This window comes from Narcine bancroftii, chromosome 2, assembly GCF_036971445.1.
Source record: "Narcine bancroftii isolate sNarBan1 chromosome 2, sNarBan1.hap1, whole genome shotgun sequence".
Lineage (NCBI taxonomy): Eukaryota > Metazoa > Chordata > Chondrichthyes > Torpediniformes > Narcinidae > Narcine > Narcine bancroftii.
Genome location: NC_091470.1, coordinates 300,597,836 through 300,609,043, shown reverse-complemented (window position 1 = coordinate 300,609,043; position 11,208 = coordinate 300,597,836). Strand labels below are relative to the sequence as shown.

At 41.1% G+C, this 11,208-nt stretch overlaps 1 long non-coding RNA gene across 1 annotated transcript in view; it reads left to right on the top strand.

Moving 5' to 3' along the window:
* Positions 1–748: 748 nt before the first annotated feature.
* The window catches only part of LOC138752744 (uncharacterized), a 52,539-nt gene continuing 42,079 nt past the window's right edge, over positions 749–11,208 (top strand). The window contains exon 1 of the long non-coding RNA XR_011350892.1: positions 749–808. This is a non-coding gene — a long non-coding RNA (uncharacterized lncRNA). The remainder of the gene's footprint in view (positions 809–11,208) is intronic.

Below are 11,208 nucleotides of genomic sequence, written 5' to 3'. Positions count from 1 at the left end.
GTAGCAACTGTTCCTGAACCTGGTGGTGCGAATCTTGTTGTTCCTATACCTTTTACTCATGGCAATTGAAATATTCTTTCACTATTCAGTAGAAATTGAAGAATTCTAACCAAGCCCTTGTTGTATGCATTAGTCATTAACGTGCTGCACATTTCAACCTGTAATTCATTTTCATAAATTCAGCAGCCAAGAAAATAACAGGGGTTGGAACTTACAAAAGAATAATCTTGAGTCTGTGGGAAACATGTCTGCGGGAGCTCATTATGAGCAAGACCTCCCTGGAAATATATCATTCACAGGTAGGAAACTGTACAAAGATAATGATAATTAAGGCAAATACACTGCTCTTTTTGGGTGCTCTTCCTACATCATCACATTTCTTCTCCAGCAAAAGGATACTCAGAAAATCTTGCCTCAGATAAGAATTGCCCTTGAGAATACAAATATCATTGTATGTTGGTCCTTCCTTAATGTCAAGACAGATGAATTTTCTCACTATATTCACTTCCAGACCATCTTTTATCCCTCCTGTTTCCTGTTTGTTTAAGTTTACGTTATAGATTTTCTTTCTGCTGTTCTGTATGCCTTGCCACAAAGATATGAAACAAATACCCTTTTGGACTATTCAAGAGATAATAATTATCTCTTGTCCTGGGCTCCATGGGACGTCACTATGAGATTGCTGCCAATCCACGGGACCAGCAGGTTAAAATTTAGCCTTGTGAGTTGCCCGTGCCTTTCGGCAGGAGACTCAACAGCTCAACGTGCCATTCCTCAGCATTCAATATCCCTCGCGTGCAGTCCTTTGGTGAGTAGGCAGATGTCTGCATTAGGGTTCTGCAGAATCACACCGGTGACAGTTCACATTGCCGTGCTGTGTGCCCACTCAGCCCGCTACATGGCCACTACAATATCTAATTTTGGTCTTCCCTTCCTAAAGTGAACAATCAACACTTTGGTTTTGGTGACCTTGAGTGAAACCTTGTTGTTACAGTTTCCAATCTCCCTCCTGTGTGCTGTCTCCTCGCTCTTTTTTTATACAACCCACTCTCATCAGCAAATTTGTAAATGGTGCAGTTTTTGTACTGCGTTACACAGTCATTAGTGTGAGGTGAATAGAACAGAAGGCTAAGTAAGCAGCCCTGTACTGATGAAGATTGTGGAGAAAATGTTCTTACTAATCATGACTGATTGTGGTCTGGAGGTGAGGAAATCCAGAATCCAATTACACAGTGGGGTCTTGGAGTTTTGAGGCACGATGTATTTGAATGCCAAACTGTTGTCAATAAAGAACATCTTTACTGTCCAGGCATTCCAGGCTTTTGTGTAGAACCAGTGAAATGGCACTTGCCATAGACCTGTTGCTGATGTAGGCAAATTAGAATAGATCTGTGTCACCACTTAGACAGGAGCTAATATGCTTTAACACCAGCCTCTTAATTGCACAGAAAACAAACAATAAATTCGAAAGAAAGATAGATAATAAATTTTCAGTTCTCCTCATTAAAAAAAAAACAAGGAGCAGAAGAAGACTTGTGGCAGGTATAAGCAGCTGGGGTCAAGTGTAAACTTGGAGAAGTTTTGGAGCTGTTGAGCAAAATAAAAACAGAAATCAGGAGGACAATAGGTGGGACAGATCTTGCAGGTAACATTAAGGATAATCCTGAGATTTTATAAGTACAGAAAGGAAAAAGGGTAACCAGTGAAAATTTGGGACTCCACATGAATCAATGTGGTCAACTCTATGTAGAGCTGCAGGAGGTAAGCAAAGATCTAAATGTGTACCTGTGGATATTAGGACTGGAGAACTTGGGCCAGTCAATAGTAGTGTCTTCAGAAGAGTCAGTATTATGGGTAAGAAGGTGTTGAAGGTGGACAAATTTCCTGGGCCTTATCAGATATATTTGAGGACACTGCTGGAAGTTGGAGAGGAAAGTGCTGGTGCCTTGGCTGAGGTTTTTGAGTTGTCATTAAGTATATGTGAGTGCCAGAAGAATAGAGGGTAGTAAATGTAAACCTCTATTCAAGAAAAAAATGTGGGGAAGAGGCTAGGAATTGCACTCAGTGAGCTTAACATCCGTGGTTGGTAAGTTACTAGAGAGTATTTTGAGGGAGGAGATATATATCAATAAATATACATGGAATGGTTAATAAGTTTGTGGATAGAACTAAAGTGTCTGAAATTTGGGTAGTGAAGACCGTTGCCAAAGGTTGCAGCAGGATCTTTATTGATTGAGCACTTTTGCAGAGGAATTGTTTTTTTAATTAAAATAAAATTCTTGCACTGAGTCACATCAATAACAACATCCGCAATTGAACATCATCAATATATACATAGTGATATTTCTTCTTTCCTCCCCTTTTCCTCCCTTTCATCCCTCTCCCCTTCCCCACCCCCTTCAAAAATAAATAAATAATAATAAAAACATAAAACAAAGAAATAACAAAATCAAAAAAGATAAAAGTTGTATCATCCACTTTCACATATTTAAATCTTATTGGGCTCATAATCATGTCGTTTTAAGAGATGGAGGTTTGTGGTCGGCATTCTCCGACATATTTTATGTATGGTTCCCAAATTTGTTTGAATAATGTACACTTGTCTTTCAGATTGTATGTATTTTTTTTTTCTAATGGAATACACTTGTTTATTTCTGTAAACCACTGTTGTATTTTAAGGCTTGTTTCCATTTTCCATGTTGTCATAATACATTTTTTGGCTACTGCTAGTGCTATCATTATAAATTTTATTTGGGCTTTGTCTAATTATAGTCCTAATTTTTTGTCTCTTATATTATTTAACAGAACATTTTTTGGATCTTTTGCTATATTTTTTTTGTGATTTTGTTTAATATTAGGTTTATATCTTCCCAGAAAGATTTTGCAGAGGAATTGTTGATGTAATTTAATCCAGAAAAATGTGAGATGTTGCATTTCAGGAAATCTAACATGGGTAGACTCTACAGAGTGAATGGTAGGGATCTGGGGAATGTTGAAAGGAAAAGAGATCAAGGAGTTCAGGTGCATAGCATATTGAAAGTGATCAAAATTAAATAGGGTGGTCAAAAAAGCTTTCAGCACTTTGGCCTTTATTGGTCAGAGTATTAAGTATATTAGTTGAGAGGTTGCGTTCCAGTTGAACAAAATGTTGGTGAGGCCCCATTTGAAGTATTGTGTTCAGATTTAGTCAGAGGGTTGCAAGAAAGATATTGTCAATCTGGAGAGGGTGCAGAGAAGATTTACAAAGATGTTGCCAGACACTGGGGGCTTGAGCTATAGGGAGAGGTTAAGCAAGCTAGGGTTTTATTCCTTGGAGTGCAGGAGGACGAAGAGTGATCCCATAGAGGTGTACAAATTCATAAAAGGAATAGATTGAGTGAATGCACAGTCTTTTGCCCACAGTACAGGAATGGGTAATCGGAGGACAGAGGTTTAAGGTGAGTGAGGAGAGATTTAACAGGAACCTGAGGGATGTTTTGTACACAAAGGGTGGTCAGTGTATGGAGCAAGCTGCCAGAGGAGGTAGTTGAGGCAGGAACTGTTGCAATATTTAAGAAATAGATGGGGTACAAGATTTCATACCACGTTACTGCCGAATTGCGGAACAGATGCAGGGGCAGCCACCATGGGATGTCGGGCCAGGGGCAGCCGCCGTGGAATGTCGGGGCGGGGCAGCCACTGTGAGACATCATGGCAGGGGCAGCCGGTGAAGGACGTCGGGGCAGGGGTAGCCGCCGCAGGATGTCTGGGTTAGTTGGGCTGAAGGACCTGTTCCATGCTGTATCACTATTTTGCAGCCAATTAATAAAATTTTTTATCCAAATACATCGCAGGACTCAATTCTGCATCCAAACATTTCGCATTATGTTTCTAAAACTTACAATAGATTTTTTAATGCATATACACCGATAGTTGGAAAGGAAATCAAAATATTTTGCTTGCAATTTTTCAGGATTTTAGAATATTGGAGGGATTTTCTATGAGGTAAATTCTGCATTTGTATAAAGTAAGAGCCAATCCAATAGCCTTAATTATTGCTGGACTGAAGCCAATGAATTCACTTCACTGAGCTTTTTGGTACAGGTCACTGTAACCAAGTAGTGAAGTGATGGTATGGCAGTCCAATGATTTCTGCTTGAAGGGGCAACAGCATGTTACTAAAGTGTAAAACAAATAACAACATCTTGAACAAAGAGATGTGCAGTTAAATGTGGAATACAAAAATTGTAGTTGCCGTGCTCCCCTGAGGAAACTTGCAATTTTCAACAATAATAATTGTAATGCCTTGCACTTGGGTTAATTGCATAATGCTTTGCAGACGATGCCGCTTTAGTTGCCCATTCAGAGCCAGCTCTTCAGCGCTTGACGTCCTGCTTTGCGGAAACTGCCAAAGTGTTTGGCCTGGAAGTCAGCCTGAAGAAAACTGAGGTCCTCCATCAGCCAGCTCCCCACCATGACTACCAGCCCCCCCACATCTCCATCGGGCACACAAAACTCAAAACAGTCAACCAGTTTACCTATCTCGGCTGCACCATTTCATCAGATGCAAGGATCGACAATGAGATAGACAACAGACTCGCCGAGGCAAATAGCGCCTTTGGAAGACTACACAAAAGAGTCTGAAAAAACAACCAACTGAAAAACCTCACAAAGATAAGCGTATACAGAGCCGTTGTCATACCCACACTCCTGTTTGGCTCCAAATCATGGGTCCTCTACCGGCATCACCTAAGGCTCCTAGAACGCTTCCACCAGCGTTGTCTCCGCTCCATCCTCAACATCCATTGGAGCGCTTTCATCCCTAACGTCGAAGCACTCGAGATGGCAGAGGTCGACAGCATCGAGTCCACGCTGCTGAAGATCCAGCTGCGCTGGGTGGGTCACGTCTCCAGAATGGAGGACCATCGCTTTCCAAGATCGTGTTATATGGCGAGCTCTCCACTGGCCACCGTGACAGAGGTGCACCAAAGAAAAGGTACAAGGAGTGCCTAAAGAAATCTCTTGGTGCCTGCCACATTGACCACCGCCAGTGGGCTGATATCGCCTCAAACCGTGCATCTTGGCCTCACAGTTTGGCGGGCAGCAACCTCCTTTGAAGAAGACCGCAGAGCCCACCTCACTGACAAAAGGCAAAGGAGGAAAAACCCAACACCCAACCCCAACCAACCAATTTTCCCCTGCAACCGCTGCAACCGTGTCTGCCTGACCCGCATCGGACTTGTCAGCCACAAACAAGCCTGCAGCTGACGTGGACATTACCCCTCCATAAATCTTCGTCCGTGAAGCCAAGCCAAAGAAAGAAGACATAAAAATACATCTGATACATTCTGACATTAATAGACTAGAACATCTTCATCATTAGAAAAGCAAGACAGGCTTCTACATGTTCTTTGCAAAGGTTTCCTACTGTAAAAATTATACTGTACACAGGCCTTGCATATTTAATTCATGTAGAAATTGAACAAGTTTTAATTGAGAAGTTTGTCATGGGATTTACTGTTCAAGGATATTGTGTTGGGCTAATATTGATAACATTTTGATTTTGTTTGTTATTTATTAGGAAAGCAAACCGAAGAATAAAAACACATTTAGATGACTGATGTATTTAACTGTAAATTGCTTTCATTAAAATATAAATTGTGATTTTTTTTTACTGAACTGCTTTTGAATATTTTCTATCTTCATAATATTGAAACACATCTGACTGTTGGTAAGAATGTTTAGTTTTTGTGTAATTCAGGTGTGTAAAAAATGGTCAAAAGTGATTAAAGTCACACCATTCTGTGAAAAGTGATGGAATGCAAAGTATGTAGATTAGAGCTTGAGAGTAGACAGTATTAGCTAGAGCCCCAAGGATGCAAGGATCTGGTTCAGGCTGGTACAATGACCTAAGGTAGTCTATAGCTAGTACTGTGCTTGCTTAATAGAGACATGAATATTAACTTAGACGCCCCTAAGGAGGGAATGAACTAATTAACATAACATGCGATGTATGAAGAGGGAGGAACTGAGTGATACTTGGATTGATGGAAGGGAGAAGGAGAATGTTGTAATGTATTGGGATTCTGATTGGAAGAAGGTAAATGGGGTGATGTTGAGCGCGGGACTGTACAAAAGAGTGATGATTCTGAACCTCCGGTGAGTCTCCAGACCAGGGACACCCGACTCAGCAGACTCAAAATAAAGCTGAACCTGTTCTCCAAGACTTTGTCTCCAGAGTAGTGATTGTGAACACTTATATTTCACAGGTGTAATATCCCGAAGTTGTATCAAGATGTGAATACTCCTTGAAAAATCTCCTGAGAGTGTGCATCTAATTTAGCTAGCAATCTATCACATATGTTGGAAACTAATTTTCTTATGTTGAGGTAATTCAGGAATATTTCTTCCATTGGATATTTAGATATTTCCACTGCATCTCTCAATCGCTCATTTAATTTCAGTGCATGGACTGTTAAAAAAAAATCACAGAAAATGCTATGTATATTGCATTCATGGGTTATCACAGACAATTTAACACCAGGGAAACTTGCCTTTCTATTTTCAAAGGACTGATAGTGAATATAAGCAGCTTAAAACCTGCTGCTATGCATTTGCTACATTATATTGAAGTCATATGTGGCACTTCCTCAAATGAAAGTCATTGCAAGGGGAACTATTGTACATAATTAAGTCATAATATCAATTGCCTGGAGATTCAAAGCAGCGTGATCTTTAATGATCTTTAAGACATCACGTATTTAGATATGCAAGTTCACTTCCTGACTGCTTGATGCTGCACACCACTTAGTGACAATCTGTAATGAACGTTCTGAACAGTACCTTGCAGCTCTGCGTGCCAACTTAATGCTGCAAAGAATGAGTAATGGTGAATCTAGCAGTCCCCAACCATTTAATTCTTAGCATATATGATTGGACTCATGTAGGTCACTAAGCATTTAATAATATTAGATCTTTGTTCAGCCACAAAAATTATGGATGAAGCATGATCTTCAGTACATTTGTGCTTGTCAGCAACAAGACCATCCGCTCCCCCCCCCCCCCCCCACCAACCCCCACCACCACCACCTTTTTTTCAGTCATTAAACCTGGTTCCTTGCTTTAGTTTGGACTGAAAATATAACATGCTGGTGAAACAATGATGCGTGACATGCCTACTTGATTTTGGTTGGTATCTGTGGATGCCTACATTTTTAACCTTATTGTCTTTTTTTAATTGTATGTGAGATATCCTTCAGTGGATGCAGCTACACAATCTTGCATTCCCCACAGGGTGCTGTCTTCCAAGAGGACCTGAGTTTCTTCATTATGTATGATAATTCCACTTGCAAACATAGCTCTGACCCTCATTTAGTGCTTTCATGTCTTGTAGAAAAGGAAGAGTCTAGATCTGTGTTGATCCAAAGAAGATTATTTTTGGGCAACTAAGTGAATGTGTATGAAATTAAGCAGAATTTTTATGATGACTTCCCACAATTAACATCAAAACATGAAACCATCAAATATTGCAGCACAGAAGCAGGTCTTTTGGACTTTTTAGTCAGTGCCAAGTCCCACTGACCTGCTCCCAGTCCACAGCACTCCATATTCCTCCCATCCATGTACCTGTCCAAATTCTTAAATGTTGAAATTCAGCCCGTATTCATCACTTGAGTTGGCACTTCATACCACACTCCCAACACACTCTGTTTGAACAAGTTCCCCCTAATATTCCCTCTAAACCTTTCCCATTTCACCCTTAACCCATATCCTCTGGATTGTATCTCACCAACCTTTGTGGAAAAATACTACCTATATTTACTCTGTCTATACCCCTCATAATTTTAAATACCTCCATCAAAGCTCCCTTCATTCTTCTATGTTCCAAGGGGGGGGGGGGGGGAAATAAAGTCCTAACTTGTTTAATCTTTCCCTGTAAGTCAGTTCCTGAAGTCTAGGCAACATCTGAGTAAATCTTCTCTGCACTCTTTCAAACTTATTGATATTTTTCCTGTAGTTAGGAGACCAAAATTGTACATAGTACTCCAAATTTGGCCTCACCAATGTCTTCTATAACTTTACTATAACATTTCAACTCCTACACTAAGTACTTTCTTTTATGAATATGTCAAAAGATATCTTTAGAACCCTATCTACCTGTGAATCTACTTTCAGGGAACTAGATACCTGTGTACCCAGATCCCTCTGTTCTACCACACTCCTCAGTGCTCTACCATTTACTGTGTCTGTCCTTTCTTGATTTGTCCTCCTAAAATACAACACCTCACATTTGTATGCATTAAATTCCATCTGCCACTTTCAGCATATTTTTTCCACTGGTTCAGATCCCTCTGCAAACTTTCTTGCTGTCAACAACACCACTAATCTTTGTGTCATCTACAAGCTTGTTGACCCAATTTTCCACATTATCATCCAGATCAATGATATAGATGATAAACAATAATGTTCCCACCACCGATTCCTGAGACACAGCACTAGTCATAGGTTATCAGTCTGAGAAGTAATCATGAACTACCATCCTCTGATTTCTCCTCTCTATCCAGCTTATTACCTCCCATGAATGCCAAGTGCCTGAAACTTCCTGACTAACCTCCCATGTGGGACCTTATCAAAGGCCTTACTAAAGTCCATGTAGACAGCCTTTCCTTCATTAACTTTCCTGGTAACCTCCTCAAAAAACTCTATCAGTTTGATTAAACATGACCTACCATGCACAAAGCCATATTGACTATCCCTAATCAGTTCTTGATTGTACAATTAATTGCAAATCTAATATTTTAGAAGTCCTTCCAATAATTCTCATCAGCCTCTAATTTCCAGAGTTGCTTTTGGAGCCTTTTTAAAATAACAGAACAAGCCACCACACCCATGGCTAAGGACATTTTAAATATTTCTGCTGGAGCCCCTGCAATTTCTGCATTAGCCTCCCTCTGTTGTGGGAATATCTTATCTGGCCATGGGGATTTTTAAACCCCTATTTGCTTTAAGACAGCAAGCATTTTCTCCTCTTTAATCTTTATCAATTCCATGACCTTACATCTTGTTTTTCTTTCTTCCCTTGACTCTGTGCCTGTTTCCTCAGTAAATACTGATGCAATACCTATTTAAGACCTCCCTCATCTCTTTTGGCTCCATACAAAGCTGACCACTCTGATCTTTAAGGGGACCAATTTTGTCCCTTACTATCCTTTTGCTCTTAAAGTACCTGTAGAAACCCTTAGGACTTTCCTTCGTACTGTCTGCCAAAGCAACCTGATGTCTTCTGATTTCTTTCTTGAGATTTTTCTTGCACTTTTTATACTCTCAAGTATTTCATTTTCTCCGTGTGGCCTATACCTGATATACACCTCTTTTTTTTTCTTCCAAACCAAATCCCCAATTTTTCGAGAAAACCAAGGTTCCCTTTGCCTGTTTACCTTTAGTCATGATAGGAGAATTCAAATTCGATATTCTCAAAATTTCACCTTTAAAGTTATTTCACTTACCTCGCACATCATTGCCAGGAAGCAACTTATTTCAGTCTACGCATTCTAGATCCTTTCTAATTTCCACAAAATTAGCTTTCTGCCAATGGAGAATCTCAACTCAAGGCCCAGACCTATCCTTCTTCCTAATTCTTCTTTCTTTCTTTGGCTTGGCTTCGCGGACGAAGATTTATGGAGGGGTAAAGTCCACGTCAGCTGCAGGCTCGTTTGTGGCTGACGTCCGATGCGGGACAGGCAGACACGGTTACAGCGGTTGCAAGGGGAAATTGGTGGGTTGGGGTTGGGTGTTGGGTTTTTCCTCCTTTGTCTTTTGACAGTGAGGTGGGCTCTGGGGTCTTCTTCATTTCTAAATAGATTCCACATAAAGCTTGTTCACAATTTTGTGGAGTGCCATGTTTAGTTAATAAAGAACATTATCGAGAATATTTGCAGCTTTTCTGAAGCAGTGATGTCTGTTTTCTGTCCCATGCCATTGTATGCAATATCTGAGCAGATCCTGCAAAGAAAAGCCCTTAAATATGCTAATGAAACATGAAAGTCTGTCAATGCTGTGACTGTAGTAAAAACACAAAAATGCTGGAGGAACTCATCAGATATTATGCTTTGTTTCCATCTTTCAATTCCATTCACAAAATTAAAATGGGTTTGCACAGAGAAACCATATGTTAAAACTGCAGGGTCTCATATTTCCTTATGTTTGCAAACATTACGACAGCAAAGCCTCAGTCACCAGATATTGAAACAAAAATATCAGTAGTAGAGTCGGAATCAAATTGTCTGCTGTACATCAAAAATGAAGTAAAAGTGGAGAGTGGTGCAAAATGTTGGTGCTGGATGGTCATGGTGCAAATGTTCCTGAGATGATGCCCTCTGGCTAAAGAAATTGCTCCACATCTCTGTTCTAAGTGGATACTCTTCAATCCTGGTAGCACCTTCTTGTGCTGGACTCTCCCACCATGGGAACCAACCTTTCTACATCTACTCTCTCCATGCCTTTCAACATTTGAAATGTTTCAATGAAATCCCCCTTCATTTTCATAAATTCCAATGAATGCAGGCCAAGAGCTATTAAACGGTCCTCATATGATAATCATTTCATTCCCAGAATCATGCTTATGAATGTCCTCTGAATCCTCTCCAATGTCAGTGTTATAGTACAGATCTATCACCAATGTACATAGTGTGAGTACCTGGTTGGCCACGGGGGTGGCTGTGGCGGATGCAGCCGCAGTGGTTGCCACAGTCGGGACCGAGGCCGGGTCGAGTGTTCCGCACGGGGACGAGAGGCGGGCCAACACCATGGTTGCGAAGGTGGGCTGCCCCTTCCGGGTTCGGCGTCTCCGTGACGTCAGGCGTTTCCGTGTAGGGTAGCCCTCGCTCTCATTGAACGAGAGCTCTGGGGAAGAAGAGTTTGAATGGGATAGTGGTGGTTGGGCTTCACCCGAGGCACTGTGTTTGCTGGCAGCCATTTTAGACCTACAGACTGCAGCAAAGTGGCCCTTTTTAAGGCACTTCTGGCACCTGGCTTTTCTTGCTGGGCACTGGGACCTGCTGTGCTTGTCTTTCCCACAGAAATAACATTTTGGGCTTGCACGGGGCAGGGTAGCAGCAGCCGACAGGCCGTCAGTATGTCGGGGGATGGTAGGGTAGAAGGGCACTCTACTCACATCAGAACGAGGGGACCAGTCCCTAGAGAGCTCAGTGGACTTTAAGGCTGCATCCT